Source organism: Adiantum capillus-veneris, chromosome 2 (genome assembly GCF_014529385.1).
Source record: "Adiantum capillus-veneris isolate H3 chromosome 2, ASM1452938v2, whole genome shotgun sequence".
Classification (NCBI taxonomy): Eukaryota; Viridiplantae; Streptophyta; class Polypodiopsida; order Polypodiales; family Pteridaceae; genus Adiantum; species Adiantum capillus-veneris.
This window is the reverse complement of record NC_140932.1, coordinates 15,729,214-15,746,181: the sequence shown is the minus strand read 5'-3', so window position 1 is coordinate 15,746,181 and position 16,968 is coordinate 15,729,214. Positions and strand designations below refer to the sequence as shown.

Genomic DNA, 16,968 nt, shown 5'->3' with positions numbered 1-16,968 from the left:
TTTGAGTAGCTATCAATTTTGATTATCCTACTAGTTTCCAACATCTTGAGTCACAATGCGAGCATTCCAAAGGTACTAAAACACACCTTCAGGTTGTTATTAATAGACTCTAATTGTCGGCATAAAGAAAAGAAAACTTTTGAGAGCATGCAAATCTAGACTAATTCAGAGATGAAAGAACTCTACCTGTGCATAAATGTATTTTCCTTGGACAAAGGTCTACTATTGCAAATGTTGCAGAGGACATTTGGCCATATGATTATAAATAATGGTATAGGCCATAATTTTAGTTTTCTTCTATATCATTCGATAATATATATTTTGCTACCTCTAACAACCGTTCAATAATCCGAGCACGAAATCTCGATTGATTTAAAAGGGATTCTTCACTTTTTGATTTGCTTTGCTTTTATAGTGTTTAGCAAACCTTATTTCGAGTTTATTCAATGGAAAAGAAATGTGAAGAGATGCATGAAATAAGAGAAAGCACATTCATTATCTTCAAGGTTGTACAAAGTATCAATGAAAGGTGACTGTGAATGTGTCCACTCGTTTGTATTGTCCTTGGAAAGCCCAATTCTCCCAGCAATACCATCCCATTGTTTGGAAGAATGTAGGTCGCTTGAATGTGCAAACATGAAAGGCAACACCATCAATGTGAATGTCGTAATCCTTGATGACACCACACCTGACCAACTCGATTGATCATAATGTTGCCTAGAAAATTGTTTTCCTTTAGGGCCTCTATCATGGCATCCTTCCAATCCCATGGACTTGCTTGTGGGGATTGCAAAAATCTTCGACTGTTCATGTGCTTTGAGGCCACCAAATCCTCTCTAAAGAGGAGCTTTAGTGAGTGAGTTCTTTTGTGTGTGTATATGTATAGAGATGTTGTGAAGGTATATAGTACCCTTAGTGACTAGAGATGAGAGAGAGAGAGAGAGAGAGAGAGAGAGAGAGAGAGAGAGAGAGAGAGAGAGAGTTTTAAAGTTTAAATGCCTTCCCAGGAAACCTCTACTTCTCAACTAGTCTTGCTTGGTGAGCCTTTCTCGTACATAATCTGATAGACTCTGGAGCGCATCTGGTTACTTAGTTAGTTGGTTGTGATTGCTATCGCCTTGGGTTTATTGTGGGGAAACAAGAAAATGAGTAGAACCAATTGATAGGCACCAATAATAGCTTAGCTTGGGACTTGATGAGTATTGGGAAGAAGCAAGTTGTGTCTCATAGTGCTCCATATACAACAAAGGGCTACTAAAGAGGGTAATTGAATGGAGTAAAAGGGTTACAACTTAATCTACTTTGGTAGTTGTTTGTAGATTGCACCATTCAACATAGTAATATTGCTCATTTAGTCTCTAAACCGTGGAACCATCTTTGAGACACCCATCTTATTCTCAATCAAGCGTAGTTAATTTTCCTATATTTCAATATACAGGTTGATTCTCCAAACCGTGAGAAAAGAAATGCATGCCTCTTTGATATATAGATACGATGATTGAAATTGAGCATGTACTAGTGAGGAAAATATATGGCTAAACTACTTTGACAAACTTAAAAATACAAAAAGCACAAACAGACTATAAACATTGAACTACACTACCGACCTGATAATCATGTACGAATGTCATCCAATTGTGCAAGCTGGAGGACCATGTCTGAATCAAGCTACAAAAAATCAATGTGAATAGTTAAACATATCGTCTTGCAATGAAACATCACATACTAAAACTCAAAGTATACAGTGCACGTCATGCAGAGGTGCCATACAAAAGTATGGTGGAGAGCTGGCACTGTGGTCTCTCCAAAAATTATAAGAAACGGAAGCCGTGCCCTGCCCCGTAGCGTTTATGTGTTGCGCCAAGCAAACACATAGTCATGGGGTGCTGGATATAGATAACGAACCTTGTAGTGTTGTCAAGCTGGAGTCACGGTTGTGCAATTGAAACGTCGATTTTTGTGAATATATGTCCGAACTGTTGCCAACAAAAGATATTAATGGAAAAGAACACATAATGCTGCCAACAGTGCACTTTAATTACGTTAAAGAAGATGGTAGGGGAATGGGGATGTCATCTGTTGATCCATGATCTACGTCCATCCGTGTGCAAGTAGATGTTGAGGCTCAACTCCATCTCTCTAAACACACTGCTCATGTAGCTCTGTGTGTACCCTAGTATCCCTCATAGCCATGATATCCTTTTTCAGTCTCCCTTGCATGCAGGTGTTATCCACCATCTCTGTTTGTTAAAAATGCTATAAACAGAAAACTCCTTTTTCCATATCCGGAGAGAGAGAGAGAGAGAGAGAGAGAGAGAGAGAGAGAGAGAGAGAGAGAGAGAGAGAGAGAGAGAGAGAGAGAGAGAGAGAGAGAGAGTCATACGGTGCTTGTTGATTGAGAAGGTGAAGCAAGGTGCATCCGTTGCTTTTTCATAGTGCTGGATACTTTTTCACAGCATTGGATGCTCTTTTCATAGTGCTTGTTGTCGCCTTGGTGGAAGCCGAGGTACAGAAAGGCGTGCAACGAGGATCAAGGCTCACCGAGCGATAAGCAATAAGCAATAAGCAATAAAACAAAAAAAGCATCTAGCAATATAAAACTAGATCATCTGATTCCAGTGAAAAGCAAATAGCCTGGATTGTGCCAAGCGGCATGCTTGCTCCAACCCTCGATGCTGCTTGATGATGATGATGATGCCCTTGTTTCCTCCAGTCAGGTCCCTCTTGTACGTTCAATCAAGCAAGCCATGCTTCAGCAACGCCGTCCCTCCTTGCAGCCATGCTTGAGGCCCTTCAAAGTTGCTCACCTCTTGGGCATGATCTCCTTTTGCCATTTGATGCCCAATGTTGACCTAATTTCATCCCTCTGGTGGCTAGCTATCATGCTGATGACGCCCAATCTGCTATTGCTCTAGTGCACCCTCTATTGTGCTGCCGAACCCTGTCCAAACGAGCCTACCTTGCAAGATGCCTCACCTTGCAGAACCTCCTCCAATAGAAGAAATTGTGCCACGTGGTCACTTGCGAGCTCAAAGAGTCGAAATAGGACGTTTGGCTCACCAAGTACATAAATAAATTAGCGCTATGCTATGTTCAACACTCTACTTTTGTCTAGTGCTCTGCTTTTTTCTTGAAGGCCTGATTAGATAGAATTTGGATGTCGATGTTTTGTTCTTGGACAAGCAAAAGAGAGGCAACAAACATTTATAGCAATTGAGCGGTCAAGGCCATGCCACATCAACCACGCAGCCCTCTACTTGGAGCTCTCTCAAAGAATTCTTAAGACTTGTAGACAAGTGCAGGCCTTTTGTAACTGAATGCCACTTGAAGAATTCTTCTCGTGCTGACAAGAGGCACAAGCTTGTTAGTCAAGCTGATAGACGCTGGCCGTGCAACATTTTGTATACATATCGATCAAGGCAGTGCCAAGCATAACAGTTTTTTTTGACGGCCCAGAGCTTCCTGGCCCTGCCGCTGTTGAGCATATCCCGCAATCTTGACAGAAGCACTTTTTGTGTTTTCTCAAGCACGTCACATCTGGCATACATGTCCACGAATGCAGTGCCAAGCACGAAGCCTTCCCAGGAGACCTCTACTTCTCAAAGAGCTATCCGAGTCTTGAACAGAAGTTGTTTCGGGACGGAAGACACGAGAGAGAGAGAGAGAGAGAGAGAGAGAGAGAGAGAGCTTGCAGAACGTCGGAAGCAGTAGAGCGATGCGTTGATTGCGAAGTCTTGCACAACAAAAAGAAGATGAGGAGGAGGATCAGCGCCGGGGCGACCCTCATGATGATCAAAGGAGGTTTGCTCTTTTGCTTGCCTGCTGGAGTGAATAAATAGTAGAGCTATGTGAGTCAACAATACCCTACCTACCTGTCTGGCCTTCGTGTAGCCCGTGGCCTCACCGCTGTGGCTAGGCTCTGTGTGTGTGTGTGTGTGTGTGTGTGTGTGTGAGAATTTGCACACTTGTACACCTACATACACACACAGACAAGTACCCATAGACACACACACACACACACACACACACATTGATGCACCTATGCAGTTTGACATGTGCATACATTTGCTCACACATGGGTTAATCACATAGATGTGTGATCACGAGCAACTTAGAGGTCAAGAAACAACACAATTTGCAATCCTGGGCAACCGTAAAAGATGAAGTCAGTAGCAGGAGCTAGCACTGGTCCCTCCTCAAAATGCACCACTGTGGCTAGGTTCATCAGAAGCTGTGTCATATTTATGAGTTCAAGGGTGACGACTTTTCCTTAGGTATGTTGATGGACTGTCTCGAAGGCTGAGACACTTTTACTGGTTTTGTTTCATTCATTGGACTCATCTGCATATTGGGTTTACTCAAGTGTTTTTTATTGCAATTGTGATCACAGGATTGCCAACTTGCCTTTCATATATTGCTAGATTCTACTGGAGCAACTGCTTGATACACTTGCAGTTTACAAGATTGCCAACATTTAGGATTGGTTTGTAGATGGGCTGGTTCCAACACCCACAATGAGAGGCATGTTGATTGAGGGAGAGGTGCTGTTGGCCAGTGTCTCATGCTGCAAGTGCATCTGTAGAAATGCCTCACTCCAGGGTACTGGTACTGACAGGCTTTTGCATTACTCCCTTTTCCTCTCACATCACTACAGATTTGTCAATGTGGATACACTAATGGGAATATTGCATTTACGTAGACGCAAGAACAACTGCCTGCAAAGTGTCATATGCAAATTCGGCATGTGTCTAATTGTTTCTTTGTCTTGCGAAGGAGATTGGGCTTGTTGATTGGTGCCAATGAAGCGGACTATGTTCGATTGATTGACACATGACAGCATCGTATAGGGGCATTTAAACATAGCTAGTTTTCGAGTCATGTCTGGATAGGCTACGGATTTGAGGCTGATGGATTATCGAAGCTCCTCAGGTATTGAAGCCGTCTTGCTGTGATGTCGGTGAAGATAGCAACACAGTGGAAGGTTCTTGTTGTAAGAGTCAATCAGGTAGCAATACATCTTTCAATATTATGAGAAGTATGTCATGACCTGGAACTCGAACTCTTGACGTCATTGCTCACATACAAACACATTAAGCATTTATTCTTTACCAAATTCTAGCCCAAGTTATTATCTATCTAGGTGAGAGATCGGTCATCTCCATGTTCAATTACTGCCTCTTTAGCCGTCAATGCTTTGCAATTATAGAGTATCTGTCTTGTGGTAGTATTAAATCTGTTTTGTTTGGCGTCTCTTAATCGTGCACCTTCCCTTCGCAAAGGTTTCCTCTTTATAGAAGACACAGACCAGGTAGTAGACCTCAGCAAAGAATGCCAAGTGAAGATTTTTAACTTACTGTCCTATTCCAGCTTTCACTTATCACTCATCACTATCGACGCAATGTTGTCGACTACAAGTTCTGTTGTTTTGGATGCAGACTGAACCTTCCCTCCTCAACATATTTAAAAGACTAGGGCTACAGCTTTCTGATGTTCCAAATCACTCTGTGATGATGATGATGATGTGCAAACATTGTACACAGCACAAATGATTAATTTTCCGAGAGAATTGCATGAAGACAATTTTGATGTCGGCTCCAACTGAAAAAGGGGAGTTCAGTTCAAAACTTGTTTCCAATGTGGTGGAAGAAACCTTTACTTTTGTTTGCAAGCACACATGAGAGGATCATATTGCTGCTCTAAAGCAGTCAAATGATTCTTATGCTTTTCTGCAGCCTGCCACACATCGCATTCAAAGCATCTCTTCCAAGCACCTGCTGGATGGGGCTCATGCTATCAATCGGTTCTTGGCCCTTTTAACAACAGCAAACAAACTGCATGGTATGTGGAAGATTACCATCCTGCTGCATCTGTTGATGACCTTGCAATCAGGGCATTCCAGCAGAGGACATTGCATGGAAGAGGCTCTCCAAGACAATTGCGCATGGTGTTAAGGTGAGAGAACAAATATACTCCAACAACCATTGTAGCTTCCTAACCTCGCCCATTTTGGGCATATCTAGACATCCATGAAGCATTTTCTGCAAGCACCCACAAGGCAGTGCCAGATAGTGTCCATACCTTCAATTCATTACATTCTGCTGCGGTAATATAAGGCCACTTAAAACATGGGGGCCAATAGAGGGACATTCAATCTTGAATGATATGAATTACTTAATAGGAATGACAATTTTCAATGAAGTTGATACAAAAAGATAGCTCATATTAAGCTCTTGCCATTCCCAATCATAATTCTCGTATTTTTTGGTGGTATTTTCCATTTACTTTGAAGGTGGCCTTGTTTTGGACCCCGGTTCGTTATTGGCCCCTTCACGCTAGTGGGATGACAATAGCCTACCCCATCCATGTGCAAAATCCTCTAGGCTCGAAAGGTATGGCAGGTAAGGAGGAAAAAGCAAGGAATAGGCACCTAGAAGCCCAAGGGATGAGAACCTCTAGGCAGGAGCCCGAAAGTGTAGTTTTAATGCTCCAAAAGAGACTTACCATCTGAACCGTGAAAAGGCCTCGCCCAAGAAAAGAAAACCTCAGAATCCTGGCCCATACAACGAACAAGGAGGACTAAAGAAAATCTCGAGGGGGATTCTCATGTTGCCAGCAAAAATGCGCCCACCTTGGCCGATTGCTCAAGTGTGCACACAAAATGCTAGTTTGTTGGTTTGGGAGGGGGGTATCCCTCACCATTATATGGCACGGACATATGGTCTAGAGGGGATCTAGGGCCCAAATTTTGGGGGGTGGGGGGGAGGGGGAAGGACTTTAACCTCAGCCATCGGATCATTTAGTGAACTTTGGGTGTGATCGCGTGCCATGCCAACATGGGCAGCGACATGCGCTAGCGTGAACTCGGAGCGCTATTTTTGCCCCGAATTCATCCTTAGTTCACCCCTAGCTCACCAGGCGATTGAACGGCTCAAATCAAAGCCGCTCTGCATCCCCAAAATTGGGCCTTAGATCCCCCTTGGTTGACCCTGTGTGAGATAGTGACGGGGGGGGGACATCGATATAGCATCCATGACACCAAAATACATAGCTGATAAAGAACCGTGGTAGCTGTAGTCTCAAAGGGAACACCTTAGGGGATGGAAGAGAGCACAATGTGTTCCAAGAAGCTCGAAAAAAGCGGTATGGGACCATAAGCAAGAAAGTGTTCCATGAGGATGCCAACTTTGACTTCTCTCAACTTGTCTTGTCGATTGGATTCGATTGTGCCTTAGACTGTTGTAACCACCCCCTGGTCAAATGACTCACTCGAAATATGAAAACAAAATAGAGAGAGATCACATATTGCACTCGTAAACCACAAGGTAGAGAATTCCTCTTCAGAGAGTATTGGCCCTCAAGTCGAGCGTCCTTGGTGGTATATCTTATTAATTTATGAACGGCCAAGTTATAAATTTTCTCTATGAGGCCATTCGTACAATTTTTCTTACAATTGAGGTCATATGAGCCTTCTACTTCATAACCCAAAAACACAAGTTATTTTTACATGGTGTGCTAAAGCACAAAAAGTAACCTGCTTCAATTAACTGGCGTCTAAAATCTTCCTAGCATTGTAATTACCCGTCAGTAATTTCTTCGGCTTGTGCCACGTTTTGCGGGCACTCAAGCTCTACTTTTGGTCTTTAATTTTGTGGCTGCCTCTGTAGCTCTATCGGCTATTGCACCTCGTGTTCCCTTTGCAGCTTCATCATATGGAGACAAGTAAGCAGGTTTTCACATACCCTCTAAAGTGCAGAGGAAGTGTTGATGGTGATAGCTTAGGATTAATGCTTACTACGTATACAAGGTTCCTTTTACTTCCGTGAGAGAGATGTGAAAGAGAGAGAAGAGACAAAGAAGACTAACACGATATGGGGTCCCAAAACTTCCTCCAAGGGCCCCCCACTCTATTGCTAGAGTTGTAGAGTGGTATTTGCTTTACATTGCACAAATGTTGATACAATGGATCTTGCACTGGATGCTTGGACTCACGGTATGGAGAGGCTAAGGGCTGAAATCTGAAAACGCTAGGAAGACTGGCTTGGATATGCAAACTCTGATGAGACTATGGGTTGAAAAATGAGAGGCTAATCTGCTGATGCAAAAACGCAAGGGATGCTAGTTGACATGAGGCAACTGGTTAAAGTTTGCTAACGCTAGGGTGCTGGAGGTTTTGGCAATGGTGAGGTTGATCTACTGGCTGAAAATGCATGAGTATTTGCTACACTCAGGGCGCCATGCCGATGGAGAAACGTTGATGGGAGGAAACTCCAGAGAGTAGATGCTGGAAAATGCTATAGATGCTGAGTACTATGGGCTCTTGATTGCCCATGTTGGCTATTGATGATTTGATGGATATGGGGTGAACTATATAGCCTTTTCAAATGAGATCGAGCAGTAGCTTGATAGGAGCCCCCCTGACTTATAACGAAATGGTCACCTACTATTAATATTGATATTATTAACAAGAGGTGCTTCACATGCTAGAAACTACCTAGGGAATGTGTTGGGGTATAAAGCCCAATGTGGTCGCCCAGGTAAGTGGGCGGGCCGCCAGGTATGTACACATATTCTTTTGTAAAAACCTAATAAGAACTCACTATGCTCTACACATTACAGTAGAGCGAGTTCACCATATCGTCGTGCTCTTCTTCTCGCACTCTCTCTCGTGTCGCACTTCCGCTCGTACTCCTTCAACTGGTATCAGAGCTCAGATCGAGGCTCGGGGTAGCACTGCAGGAGGCTAGAGTCACCAGCTCAGATTGGAGTGAAATTCGACAGGTGAAGACACGGCCCCAAATCTTGTGGGTAAGCCCGTAGGGATCGGTGTTCTCAGAATTTCATTCTGAGGTCATCTCGGCCACCGTTCGGCTTCGACAAAGGTCTGCGCAGGCCATTTTCGACTACGTGGTCTCGGCGGGTGCAGATCTGACTCTGCAAATTTGGGGTTTTCGGCCTACGACTGCAGGTGCTGAGCATATCGACACTCCCAGAGTGTTGATTTGTGGCTGTCTACACATCGAAGGACGGCTCACAGTTCTTGGAGGCGTGTCACATACGACACGGGCGCATCTACACACAGACTGTAGTCGACATCCACTAGTTCATCAGGTAGCTTGTGTTTGCTGCTTGATATTCCAGATTTCATCCTGACATTGCAGGTACTTCCACATGGGATGTATTGTCCGAGATGATGTATGTCTGTTGAGGGTTTTCTGGTTGTGAGTCACACAGCAAACAACCGCCGCAGCGGTTACAGCATACAGTGGGAAATTTGTGGATGTATGACTTTGTGGGAAGTCTATGTACTGTCAGATTTACTGCAGCCTTTGTTGAGGATCGAGTGAGATTTTATTGAGCTGGGGGATTCTCGAATGTTGAGATCCTTTCGGTGATATAGGTCTTGGAGCGATCCCTCGAGCACCCTTAGATAGGCAGCTAGGATGTATTGACTGTGAGTTAGACAGTTGGGATTGTATCTTTGCTTTACTGCCGTTGAGGCATTGTCGCAGTCTATGCTTACAAGACAGTGACAGAACAGTCAGAGACAGTACAGGTGCAGGACAGGTTTACCCACAGCTTACAGTGTCAGAGAGACAGTGTTTTTGAGCTATTTTTTGGTCTGTTTTTAGTACACCAGAGCCATTTTACAAAGGAGACTCTACCAAAAAATCTGAAGCTTTCTTGGTTCATTTGACAGGTTGATATTGGTTCACAGGTCAGTTTATAGGGGAAACTCTGTCGAATTTTTCCCAGAAAAGTAAACTACTGTGAAGCGTAGCTATGGCTGGATCATAGGAAACTGCTCTTTACAATATCAAGAAGCTGGATGGAACCAATTTCCCATTGTGGAAGAAGCAGATTTGGCACGTGTTGGTACAAAAGAAGCAAATAAAACCTATAAAGCTCAAGGGGATAAAACCAGAAGATATGGACGAAGATGAATGGAACGAAATGGATGAATTGGCACTTTCTACCATTATGCTGACTTTGGCAGAAAGCGTTTACTTCAATGTAGCAGACGAGATGTCGGCTTATCAAGCATGGATAAAGCTGAATGATCTTTATGAGAAGCAGAGTGCAGCTTCATAGGTATACTGGCTCAAGAAGCTTGTTGACTTGAAGATGAAAGAAGGGACCCCTATGTCCAATCATCTGAATGAATTCAACACCATCTACAGTCAGTTGTCAGCTCAAGGTGTCAAGTTTGATGAACCTGTTAGAGCTATGTTCCTATTGATCACATAGCCGGAAAGTTGGGACACTTTTCGCACAGCTTGAGTAATTCTGCACCTTCAGATGGTTTGAACATAGCAGGTGTAGAAGGAAGTCTGCTTACTGAAGAAACCAATAGAAAGACAATGGACAAAGGCAAAGGAACAGCCTTAGTTGTCAGGGGAAGGACCAAAGAAAAGTACAAAGGTGGAAAGAGGAATCAGTCTCGTAGCAAGTCCCGGAGTGCTAAAGGCAAGAGTGACATAGAATGCTACCATTGTGGCAAGCCTAGGGTCACATGAAAAGAGACTGCAGAGAATGGAAAGCAGAAAAAGGCAAAGAGAAAGCAGAAGACCATGGAGAGAAGAACAAGTCCTCAGTGAAGATTCAAGAAATAAATGTGACAAACACTGTTGCAGAGGATAACAGTCTAGTGTCAGGAGACATCTACTTCTTGAAGAATACAATGGACTCAGCTCTTCTTACAGCATCTGATGGAAATGCACTGGGTGACTGGATTATAGACTCAGGGGCATCACTTCATGTGTCTCCAAACAAGGAGTGGTTTACCTCTTATGTGACCACTAAAGATCATGTTCGGCTAGGCAATGGGCAGACATGTGAGATCTTAGGTGTTGGAGATGTTCAATTGAAGTTTCAGAATGGCTCTTCTTTCACGTTGAAGAATGTGAGACATGTTCCCGCAATTACAAAGAGCTTGATCAGCACAGGTTTACTTGATGATGCTAGCTACGTCACCACTTTTGGACAGAACATGTGGAAGATATCCAAGGGTTCTATGACAGTAGCACATGGAGTAAATTCTGGAGGACTTTACATGATTTATGTATCAAATGTCTCTAAAAATATAATCAATGTAACCGAGTAGCCGAACGTTTCTTTGTGGCATTGCCGGTTAGGACATATGTCCAAGAAGGGAATGGAAATCTTGTCTCGTTCTGGTTATTTGCCTGGCCTTTCATTTAATGATTTTGAATTCTGTGAACATTGTCTGTATGGTAAGCAAACACAGCAGTCACATAAGCATAGAAGCAGTAGAAGAGATACACAATTGGCACTTGTTCATAGTGATTTGTGTGGACCTATGCCTAACCTATCTCTAGGGGGAGCTTCTTACTTTATGACATTTATAGATGATTACTCGAGGAAAGTATGGGTTTACTTTATCAAGCACAAGGATGAAGCGTTTAGTGTTTTCAAAACGTTTGTGACACTTGTGGAGATAAAGAGTGGCAAGAATCTTAAATGCTTATGCAATGACAATGGTGGAGAGTATGTTTCAAAGGCCTTTCAGGACTTTTGTGAGTCAAAAGGTATAAAAGGTGAACTTACTGATCCTTACAATCCTCCTCAAAATGGTGTTGCTGAGAGGATGAATAGGACCATACAAGAGAAGGTCAGAAGTATGTTGTCTAATGCACAACTGCCTAATGGGTTTTGGGCTGAAGTTGTATCAATAGCTGTTCATCTTGTAAATAGATCTCCTAGCAAGGTTTTGCATAAGGATTCAGTGCCAGAGATGGTATGGTCAGGCAAAATGCCCTCATACAAGCATCTCAGAGTCTTTGGCTGTGAGGCATATACTCACGTTCCAAAGGAATTTAGGAACAAACTTGAGCCAAAGAGTAGAAAGTGCATCTTTCGAGGCTATGGTAATTCTGGTGAGATGGGGTACAGACTTTGGGATCCCGAATCCAAAAAGGTTGTCCGCAGCAATGATGTTCATTTTAATGAACCCAAATATCATTCCAAACCAGAGAGGGTTGAGGAGATTAGAAGAGTTGTCTTCCAAGAAGATGGACCTGCACGTGCAAGACAAATTGTCAGGGCTCAAGAGGAGCAAGGACAGGATAGAGTGGAACCACAGGTTGTGGCGAGCCTGAGCCACCTATTGTGCGTAGATCTGGACGTGTCACGCGACCTCCTGATAGGTTTGTTCCATCTATGAACTATGTCATGTTGACTGATTGCAATGAGCCTTCATGTTACAAGGAAGCAGTGCAAATGAAGGACTCCGGAAATTGGCAATTGGCCATGCAGTCAGAGATGACAGCTCTGCATAAAAACCAGACATGGAAGCTAGTTAAATTACCACAGGGCAAAAAGGCTCTACCTTGTAAATGGGTTTACAGGTATAAGATCACCGCTCATGATAGTCAACCAAAGTACAAAGCAAGGCTTGTTGCCAAGGGCTTTAAGCAAGAACAAGGCATTGACTTTGATGAAGTCTTCTCTCCGGTGGTCAAGATGACTACATTGAGATGCTTTCTTGCATTGGTTGCCATATTAGATTTGGTGTTGCACCAAATGGATGTCAAGACAGCGTTCTTGCATGGTGATTTAGATGTGGAAATTTACATGCAGCAGCCAGAAGGGTTTGTTGAGAAAGGCAAGGAAGATTGGGTATGCCAGTTGTTAAAGAGTCTTTATGGCTTAAAACAATCACCGAGGGCATGGTACCATAAATTCCACAAGTTTATGCTTTCTCAAGGCTACAAACGTAGTGAGTTCGATCACTGTCTATATACAAAGAAGGCTAAGGATGGTAGTTGGCTGATCCTTATTTTGTATGTGGATGACATGTTGATTGCTGGCAAGCACTTGGAAGAAATTTCAGCTTTGAAGTCAAAGATGGAAAAATCGTTTGACATGAAAGACATGGGTGAGGCAAGTCATATACTTGGTATGCGCATTGAGAGAGATAGATCAAAGAAGTTGATTTGGTTATCTCAAACAGAGTATATTGACAAGGTTTTGCAATGTTTCAATATGGAGAAGGGAAAGGCATTGAGTGTTCCATTGCCACGGGTTACACAAAATGGTGAGCGAATATTTCCGAGCAACAAAATAATCGAGCAAGTCCCTTGAGACTACTTAATAGTGAATTCCAAAAGTGTAAGAGAGTTATTCTATGCTAAAAATTGAACAACATGAAAATGCAAGAGACACATTAGACTCAAAAAACAAACTCTTAGTAGTAGTAGTGGAGACATCCTCTCATACTTGAGAAAGAAAAGGAGATAATCAATAATATAAGAAAGACTTATTAGGAGACAAAGTTGTTGAAAACATTACAAAACCAGTGGTTACATACAAATTATTAACTTGAACCACTCTTCATCTATAAAGAGATGTTGTCTTTGAGGCGTAGCTTTTGGGCAACCATCGTATTCTGGGTCCAATATCAGCTTTTTGCCTCCGCTTCAATGTAATTTGGCAGTGCACTTCGATGAAACAAAACACATACAAAATTTCAATTTAACAAAAGAACCATGCTCATAACATACAATTCACAAAAACCTACAAGTGATAACAACAATGTTTGTTCATAAAGACAACAAGAAGATAATCAACCACAAATGTCTGTCAACATGCCCCAAACAATATCAACATGCCCCGAACAAAAGAAATGAAAGCATGAATGTCTTGTGGGTAAGTCAAGGGTGTGAATCTCACAAATAATCAAAAGGGTTCCCACCCATAAGTTTGTCTTTCTCGTCCACTACATATGTGGATGTGGTTGCATCCTCTATCCCTCGCTTCTTGGGGTGAATCAAGGGCTCCAAGCAAGCGGAAACAAGTGCCTCGACAAAATCTAGAGATGCACATGCATGACCAAAGGCTAAACATCCTGTCAAAATGGGATCCATCCCACAACCAAACTCAAGGCAAAACCCCCTGGGACGACATAATAACCTATATAAGACATGCCATAAAAGAATGGCTCTTTTGTGCAGGCCCTCTCCATGGCAATATGGAATCCATAAGGGCTCGACCTAAATTTGGCAGGTAGTGGAGCATAGTGCTATCCATGGCACTCATCCTAGTGCATGAAACAACGGGATACTGTGGTTCTTCTCCCTTTGTGGATCTTTTGCACACTGTGTCAATCAATTCTTGATCATTCTTTGTCAAAGCACAAAGATAATCCTCATGATCAACAAAGCAAGTGTTGGCACAATTTACCAACTCATCTCCCCCGTGACAGTTTCGACAGCCAATCGACACCGACGGCCGGCAAGCCAAGGGATTTTTTTTTGCCATGGAGTACATAAATAATGCGACAAATTATTTTGTTGAATATGAAACTAACTTATGAAGATGAAATTAACATTAAAACTATGTGATTAACATGCTTTTATAGAAATATCCCCAAAGAAATCAGATTAATCTAAATGCATATGCAATAAGCACTATGAAGGGAAGGCAATGAATATTGACCGCGGTATCTCTCACACAAACAAACACATTTGACTGCATGTGCCTTTCTCTCTCTCTCTCTCTCTCTCTCTCTCAAACAATGGTATATGTTGTGGATCAAATTTGATAAGATAATGTTGTAAACACACAAGGTAGACAATCTTTCTCTAAGATTCTCCATGCACACTATTTTTACCTTGTTGAATTAATATTACCATTACGATTTACTCTTCAAACACTAGCTTCGTAGACATTTTTTATGGCTTTGACTCCCCTCCGTCTGTGGCGCAGCCATGTATGAAGGCGGCCTGGTTTGCTGTTGCAAGCGCGGACTGGTTGCAACAGCAAACCAGGCCGCCTTCATACCTGGCTGCGCCACAGACGGAGAGGATGAGTATTTCAATTCAATGTCGTATGCACCACGCGCGCGCGCGCGCACACACACACACACACACACACACACACACACACACACAACACGCAGTCCATGATGGGCTTGTCAATCTGCGCGGCTTGCTCTCGCTACCCAGCACGTGGAGCTCTGTCAAGGTTTGAGCTCCGTAATTCCTGCTTTTCCTGAAATCACAGGGATTGTGCGAGGAGAGAGAGAGAGAGAGAGAGAGAGAGCTCTCCCACTGTTCTTACATGGCTACCAAGATTGTTCCACCCAATGGTGCACGCTCAGGCCCCGAAAAGCAGTACTTCATATTGCTGTGGTGCACCATCTTTGAGGTGGACGTCGCTCCCATCCCCTAAAGCTGATCGGGAAGGGCGCATATGGCATATGCGTGGGTGCCAACTCCCTTCATACCTGGCTACGCCACAGATGGAGGGGAGGAGTATTTCAGTTTAATGTCGTACGCAGCATTTTAGTGGGCTTACCTGGTCAAAAAACAACGATGGCACCAGGCGAAGCGTTGCTTCATCTTGGGGCACAATAGGGCTCGTCAACCATCGGTCGTAAGCTCTGGCAGTAAGCTGCACACCACACACTCAGCCCAGCACCCCTACTTTGATGAACATGCATTCCACAACCCCAGCTCACCAGAACTTGACATATGTCAGATCTATCGCTCCCTCGCCTATCCCAGATCCATCGCTAGCAACGGCTTTGGCAGACGGCATGTACAAAGTTGACACTGAGCTAGCGAATTACGAGAGCAGAGAAGCTTCAGTAAGAACAATAACCGCAGCAGCATAAGGCTTTGAGTGGCAGTAACAACAACAACGTACTAGGTTAGAGCAGTGGATTCCATGAAGCAACTAACAGCAGCAGCATGGAGTATTACTTAAGGTAACCTTATCTCAAGAATAAGGTAGTGATTTCACAAGACAGCGGACAGACAAAATACAACTTGAGTGGAGTACATATTTTTGAGTATTGAAATGTGCTAAATTAGCTTCATGTGTGTCCAATATGGCGCGGGCAAGGTGGCATCGGAGACAACAACACAATCTTCAAAGACGCTCATTAAAAAGCAATAATTTTAGGGATACATGACCTCCACTGTTTCCATTGAATAGCACTTTGGAGAGTAGTGACTGACTGGGAATCAAGAGGGGCATGTCCTATACATTTACATAGCTTATGGGCTGACACTCATCTCATGTTTAAGCCTAGGGAGGTTCTCGAACAACATTGTCGGCTTGCAAGGTTTTCTTGATTTTTTTGCGAAATATGGGTGCCAATTTTTTTGTGGACATTTTTTTAGAGAAAGTATGTCACTTGGAATTGTATTATGTCTATAGCATGAAGAGATAGCCTATGTCTCAAGTATTCAATTTTTATAATTGCTCAAAAGTCTAAATTTGGTCAATGAATTTCCTTATTTATGGTAGTGAAAACAGCACGAATGGCATAATTACTATCTTTCCCCATTATTGCTCTTGTATCAAATTGCCCTTGGATTTGCTCGAAATTTGGTTTTGCTCGGTGATTAGAATTCCCCCATTGCCACCATATGTGAAACTTAGCAAACAAGATTGTCCTGTGTCTGAGGAAGAACAGGCTGAAATGGATAAGATTCCATATGCGTCTGCAGTGGGTAGTTTGATGTATGCAATGATTGCTACTCGCCCAGACATTGCATTTGCAGTAGGAGTAGTAAGTCGATACATGTCAAACCCAGGCAAGAAACATTGGGAGGCAGTGAAAGGAATATTGAGATACCTGAAAGCTACAAAGAGTATGCGTATATGCTATGGGAGTCAGGAGCTAAGTGTAAAGGGTTTTACAGACTCAGATTATGCAGGTGACTTAGACAACCGAAGGTCTACGTCAGGGTATGTCTTTACATTGGCTGGTGGAGCAGTATCATGGCGTTCTAGATTACAAGATTGTGTTACTCAGTCTACTACAGAGGCTGAATATGTTGCAGCATCAGAGGCATGCAAAGAATCAATTTGGCTTAATCGACTAGTAACAGATTTGGGAATCAAAGAAGAGATGCCTGTGTTATATTGTGATAGTCAAAGTGCTATACAATTGGCTCGCAATCCAGTTTATCACTCAAATACAAAGCATGTGGATGTGAA

General features: G+C 43.0%; 2 long non-coding RNA genes across 2 annotated transcripts; one reads left to right on the top strand and one right to left on the bottom strand.

Annotated features, from left to right (window-relative positions):
* The first annotated feature begins 3,226 nt into the window (after positions 1-3,226).
* Positions 3,227-6,095, top strand: LOC147462415 (uncharacterized). The gene is made up of 5 exons (XR_015184420.1): positions 3,227-3,801; positions 4,093-4,274; positions 4,391-4,599; positions 4,774-5,005; positions 5,436-6,095. It is a non-coding gene; the product is annotated as an uncharacterized LOC147462415 (long non-coding RNA).
* Positions 6,096-13,183: 7,088 nt separating this feature from the next.
* On the bottom strand, positions 13,184-15,768 carry LOC147462414 (uncharacterized). The gene is made up of 2 exons (XR_015189922.1): positions 15,316-15,768; positions 13,184-13,457 (listed from the first exon to the last, which is right to left on the bottom strand). It is a non-coding gene; the product is annotated as an uncharacterized LOC147462414 (long non-coding RNA).
* Positions 15,769-16,968: the final 1,200 nt, after the last annotated feature.